This window comes from Triticum urartu, chromosome 2A (assembly GCF_056163025.1).
Source record: "Triticum urartu cultivar PI428250 chromosome 2A, HENAU_Tu73, whole genome shotgun sequence".
In the NCBI taxonomy this organism is placed as follows: Eukaryota; Viridiplantae; Streptophyta; class Magnoliopsida; order Poales; family Poaceae; genus Triticum; species Triticum urartu.
In genome coordinates this window covers 103,479,015-103,485,967 of record NC_141874.1, presented here as the reverse complement: position 1 = coordinate 103,485,967, position 6,953 = coordinate 103,479,015, and positions in this window count along the sequence as shown.

The window sequence follows — 6,953 nt, the reverse complement described above, 5'->3', positions numbered from 1 at the left end:
TTTTTATTTTTAAAATAGGAAGGGCGAGATAGAATTCGAGCACTATAGGCGGGGCGATTACCATATATAACATAAGACTTCTCCCCCAATTCTGTTTAGTCGAGCTTCTCGATCTGTCATTATTCCTCGAGAAGTAGAAAGAATAGCAATTCCCATTCCACCCAAAACTTTAGGAATTCCTTGATAGTTGGTATAAATTCGTAAGCCGGGTCGGCTGATACGCTTTAAAAAGGTTCTTGTTCTATATATTCCTTTTCTAGTCTTTCTCTTTTGATGTCGCAAAGTTGAAACCAAGAAATATCTGTTACGTTCCTGATGTTTCCGAACACTTTCAATAAAACCCTCTCGTAGAAGTATTTTAACAATGTTTTCGGTAATATTTGTAGATACTACTCGAACTGTTCCTTTTTTATTCATGTCCGCATTTCTTATAGAGGTTAGTAAATCAGCAATAGTGTCCTTGCCCATAAGACTCTAATTCTAGGTTCCTCCTAATTTTTCTATAATCAACATGTTTTCTTTTTTTTTCATTTTGGATTTTAAAACATATACGTAAAACACAATCTACTAAATTAATTCTTTGGTCTCAATTTCGCCTACTAGTATTTATAATACTTCAGGAGCTAATGAAACTATTTTGGTAAAATTCAATTCTCTCAATTCCTCGGCAATCGCGCCAAAAACTCGAGTTCCTTTTGGATTGCCTTTTTGATCAATTATAACCGCAGCATTGTCATCATAGCGGATTATTATACCGTCTTCGCATTTGAACTCTTTACATGTACGTACAATTACAGCTCGAATTACTTCGGATCTTTCTAGAGGCATTTGGGGCAATGCGTCTTTGATTACAGCAACAATAACATCACCAATACGAGCATATCGCTGATTACCAGCAGCTCCTATGACTCGAATACACATCAATTTTCGAGCTCCACTATTATCTGCTACATTTAAAAGGGTCTGAGGTTGAATCATATTATTTTGATTTCAATTTGTTATTTCAATGCAAAAGGATGAAAGAAATATTGTCTTTCCAGAAAGAAAAACCGAGCATTTTTTTTATCTTCCATACCCCTTTTAGGGTTCTATATCTCTAATCGAATAAATTGACTTCGTATGGGCATTTTACTGGCAGCTATGGAGATAGCTGCTCTAGCTACAGTTTCAGATACTCCCCCCATTTCATAAAGTATACGACCAGGTTTAACAACGGATACCCAATATTCGGGGGACCCCTTTCCCGAGCCCATACGTGTTTCCGTGGGTCTTAGTGTAACCGGTTTGTCGGGAAATATACGTACCCATATTTTTCCACCACGACGTGCATATCGTGTTATTGCTCTTCGTCCTGCTTCTATCTGTCTCGCCGTGATCCAAGCGGGTTCAAGTGCTTGAAGAGCATATCTACCAAAACAAATACGATTGCCTCGGCAGGATTTTCCTTTCATTCTTCCTCTATGTTGTTTGCGAAATCTGGTTCTTTTGGGGTTATAGTCGATGGTTCTCTTTCTTAGTTCCATCTCTACTGCAAAACTGGACATGAGAGTTTCTTCTCATCCAGCTCCTCGCGAATGGAATCAGAAAGCATGTAAATTTCTCTAATTCATAATATTCCAAAATATTACGGTACGGATAGATACACATTAATAGATAATAGAAAAAGTTCGGTTTTTTTATATTGAATTTGTTAAAACAGAAAAATATAATATATAGTCAAAAAAGAAGATCTAGAATATATCCAGATGTGTGTGTATATTTATCTAAATTCTATATTTATAGATAATGTAATCCTTCTTAAAAAAATCCTTATTTTTACTCTTATTGAATCGCGGTAAAGTATTCTAATTCAATAAGAATTTCGCGGGCGAATATTTACTCTTTCCTGTCTTATTTGTTAATTTATAAACTTACCAAATAAGACAATTTTTTTGGTTTGTTCCGCCATCCCACCCAATGAAGTGTTAGGATTCTTTTCAATAAAATCCTATGGAATCATAGGTTCTGTCGTTCCCACTGCTTCTCCTTGAATGGTTAGGTCTGAATCCCGCAACGGAGCTTCCAAAAAATTTCTTTCCGAGTTAATTCTCTCAGTTTTATTAACCCGGGCGGCTCTTTATTATTGCTTTAAATTTGTAGTTCTTGTTTCAAGTTACAATTTTTAATTCTCTATTATTTTTATTATATTGATGCTTTATCACATTGCCTTTTATGATGTAATTCATAGACCATACATAGTGGAATCCTATATCTTATTTATTTCCTCTTCCTTCTTTCTATCATCCCTCCCTTTATCCACATCCCTTTAGTTTTGCTTCACAACCTAGAATCCCTTTTCTTTTTTAGAGATAAAATTGCAGTTGCTACAACTATATGACACATCTACTCATTTATGTTATGATAGAGGTATTTATTCATATAGTGACTGTTTCTTAGTTAGGATCTCGACAATACGAAGCAATAGGTTGGTTATTAGTTAATTTTCTATAATTACTAAGTTTTTTTCTTAAAAAAAAGAAAAAAATAACGAGTCACACACTAAGCATAGCAATTATATTAAATGATTTATCAATTTTCATTAAATCTTATAGAAAGAGGTATAATTTCTTCTTTTGCAGGGATTTCAGGAAAAAAGTCTCTTGTCATTTTTTATTCTATCAATGGACAGAATCCGAAGACAAGATTACTTATTCTTCGTCTACGAATATCCAAATTTTTACACCTAATACTCCATAGATAGTCCGAATTGGATAGCAGCAATAATCAATTTTAGCGCGAATTGTTTGGAGGGGAAGTCTACCCTTTTTAATAGATTCGGCGCGTGCAATTTCTTTTCCTCCGAGACGACCCGCAATTTTTACTTTTACTCCCCTTATATCTGCTTTTTTAGTTAATTCAATGGCTTTTTTCATTGCCTTTCGGAATGAAACTCTATTTTTTAATTGGAAAGCTATATATTCTGCAAGAATGTTAGGCTGTCTATAAGGTTCTTTAACTTTTTCGATAGAAATATTAAATCTCTGGTTTACAGAGTTAATTTCCTTTTGTAGATCTTTCTCTAATTCTTCGATTGCTCCTTTTTTCTTTAATAAATTTGGGAATCCAATATGGATTATGACGTGGATCGTATCGATTTCTTTTTGGATTTCTATATGTGTAATTACTTCGGAACTTGAACCTGAGTCCATTTTTCTATTATGTGTAATTACTTCGGAACTTGAGTCTGATTCTATTTTTCTATTTGAGCCCTTTTTCCTATTCTTTTGTATATAGTTCTTGATACAATCCCTTATTTTTTTATCTTCCTGTAGACCTTCAGAATAATTTTTTGGTTGTGCGAACCAAAAGGAATGGTGTTTTTGGGTTGTACCAAGTCTGAAACCGAGTGGATTTATTTTTTGTCCCATATTTTTCTATTCTATATTTTTTTTACTGGGAATCGAAATCTTAGATGGATCTAAAGGTTATTTAGATTTCTTTACTATATTTAGTACAATTGTTATATGACACATGCTTTTTTTTATGGGGAAACTACGTCCTCGAGCTCGAGGTCTGAATTTCTTCATAATAGTACTCCTACTGACTTCGGCTTTAGTAATAAATAAATTCGCTTTGTCGAAATCCCTATAATGAGTAGCATTTGCGGCTGCCTAATAAACCAACTTTAAGATGGGATAAGATGCTCGATAGGGCATGAGGTTCAGTATCATAACAGTTTCCTCGTAGTAACGCCAGCGAATCTCGTCAAGAACTCTTTGTGCTTTGAAAACAGACATAGGGATACGTTTTTGTGCTTTGAAAACTCTCTCGAACTTAAGTAGACGATCGGTTGGAACTTTCCTTGCGAGTTTCCTTAGCCCACTTTTCTTCTTCTTTATCCTAGGGATATACTTTACTAGTTTGAAACTTGTCATAAATAAGGTTATTCCCCGCCTACCTTTACTTTATTTTGAATCTTTTTTTCTTCTTAATCTTTCTATTCAGAATTCAGTTAACGACGAGATTTAGTATCCTTTCTTGCATTTTCATAACTCGTGAAATGCCGAGTAGGCACGAATTCCCCCAATTTGCGACCTACCATAGGATTTGTTATGTAAATAGGTATATGTTCCTTTCCATTATGAATCGCGATTGTATGGCCAACCATTGTGGGTAGAATGCTAGATGCCCGGGACCACGTTACTATTGTTTCTTTCTCCTCCTTCATATTGACCTTTTCTATCTTTGCCAATAAATGATGAGCTACAAAAGGATTCGTTTTTTTTCGTGTCACAGCTGATTACTCCTTTTTTCCTTTTTAAAGAGTGGCATTCTATGTCCAATATCTCGATCGAAGTACGGAGGTCAGAATAAATAGAATAATGATCAATGGAAAAAAGAAAAAAATCCTTTAGCTGGATAAGGGGCGGATGTAGCCAAGTGGATCAAGGCAGTGGATTGTGAATCCACCATGCGCGGGTTCAATTCCCGTCGTTCGCCCATCGCATTATTGCAAATTCCAAAAATGCAATTTTCCATATTCCTAGTTACGTATTTACTTACGGCGACGAAGAATAAAACTATCGCTATATTTTTTCCTTTTCCTAGTTCTTCTTCCAAGCGCAGGATAACCCCAAGGGGTTGTGGGTTTTTTTCTACCAATGGGAGCTTTCCCTTCACCGCCCCCATGGGGGTGGTCCACAGGGTTCATAACTACCCCTCTTACTACGGGGCGTTTACCTAGCCAACACTTAGATCCGGCTCTACCCAAACTTTTTTGGTTCACCCCAACATTACCCACTTGTCCGACTGTTGCTAAGCAGTTTTGGGATACTAAACGGACCTCCCCAGATGGTAATCTTAAAGTGGCCGATTTACCCTCTTTTGCAATGAGTTTCGCTACAACACCTGCTGCTCTAGCTAATTGCCCACCCCTTCCACGTGTGATTTCTATGTTATGCATGGCCGTGCCTAAGGGCATATCGGTTGAAGTAGATTCTTCTTTTCTCTCAAAAAACCCCTTCCCAAACTGTACAAGCTTCTTCCAAAGCATACGGCTTTCTAGATGTATATGACGATCTCTAGAAAGATGGATCTTATATGAATCATATGATGAAGTACCACATGAGTGGATATATAGGAAAGGAATCCAAATCTGCCGAATCGCTCATGTTATGATCTTCTACATCCTAGGTCTCTGCGTTCCGTCATCTGGCTTATGTTCTTCATGTAGCATTCAGATCGAATGACTCTATGAAATTACGTCGATACTTCCACATATTATGGGTAACGTAGGAGACATCCCTATTTTCCCCCGGGGGTCTTAATTACCACTGCTTAGCTTTCAATTTGCCTCTGACCATCAAATTAAATGTGAATAACCCGTCCTCCTCTCTTTGAAACAAGGGGCGCTTCCGGTTCTGTGCGTGCTTCAAACAATTTTGTCTTCTCCATATTACCATATCTCTAGAGCCAATAATTTTCTATGAGGAACTACTGAACTCAATCACTTGCTGCCGTTACTCAACAGTTTTCTGTTGAGGTCTATCCCGTAGAGGTAGTCAAATTGGATCAATGATCGATTTCTAGGTTTCGTCGTAAACCTAATTGGTTACTTCCAATTACGTAAATCAATAGTTCAAACCGCACTCAAAGGTAGGGCATTTCCCATTGATATAGGAACTTTTGTACCAGAAACAATAGTATCTCCAATTATAGCCCCTCTGGGATGTAAAATATATCTCTTCTCACCATCCCCATAGTGTATGAGACAAATGTATGCATTTCGATTAGGGTCGTATTCTATGGTTACGATTCTACCAGATATGTCTTTTTGATTCCGTCGAAAATCTATTTTACGGTATAGGCGCTTATGACCTCCCCCTCTATGCCTTGCGGTAATGATTCCTCTGGAATTACGACCTTTACCACAACGGTGCCGTCCATGGATCAAATTATTTCGTGGATTGGATTTCACTTGCCTGTCTACGGTTCCCTTGCGTGTGCTCGGGATAGGTGTTTTGTATAAATGTTTCGCCGTATTATTAAGTATTCTCCTTTAGTTTTTTTCTCTATCTAGAAGTGGAATAGAATAACCCGGTTGAAGGGTAATGATCATACGTCTGTAATGCATTGTATGGCCCAGAATAGGTCCTATTCTTCTACCTTTTCCAGGTAGTCGATGGCTATTCACAGCTACCACCTTAACACCAAAGAAGAGTTCGACCCAATGCTTTATTTCTGTCTTAGTGAATCCCGATTCGACATTAAAAGTATATTGATTCTTTCCCAATAAACGAAGACTTTTTTCTGTAAATACTGCGTATTTGATTCCATCCATAAATCGACTTTCCCTCCTATGCTCTGAGTTCCAGTATCGATAAGAATTCGAGTTCTTATTGTTCTTATGTTATGGTATGAATATACCATACCAATTCGTTATGTATGGATGATGGATGAGATTCCATGGATAGAGAGCCAGTTCCAATAGACTTATGGAATGTTCCCGTTCGTGTGCATCCAGCAGGAATTGAACCCGCAAATTTACCAATTATGAGTTGGGCGCTTTAACCATTCAGCCATGGATGCTTAACAGGGATCATCGTACATCGTAAATAACCAATTTTCATATAGAAAGACATATCATAGAAAAATGAAATCGAAAATATTCCGAGATGGCAAATATTCGGAGATGACTATGAAAACACCTCTCTGGATCCTCGAATTGAAAGAGAGATTGAGAGGGATCAAGAATCCTAATTCTCGCTATTTGGAATGGATCCAATTCTATTGAGTCTGACTCATAGTGATCATTTCTCTTTAGCAAAGAATGACCTTGGTTATCAAAGGATTGAACAACCGGGATCCATTTACTTATGATACCTAGTTGGCATTGATAACAAGGATCTAATGAATTATGAGTTTAATAGATCCTCTTTAGCAGAAAGACGTATATTCCTTGCTCATTATCAGAC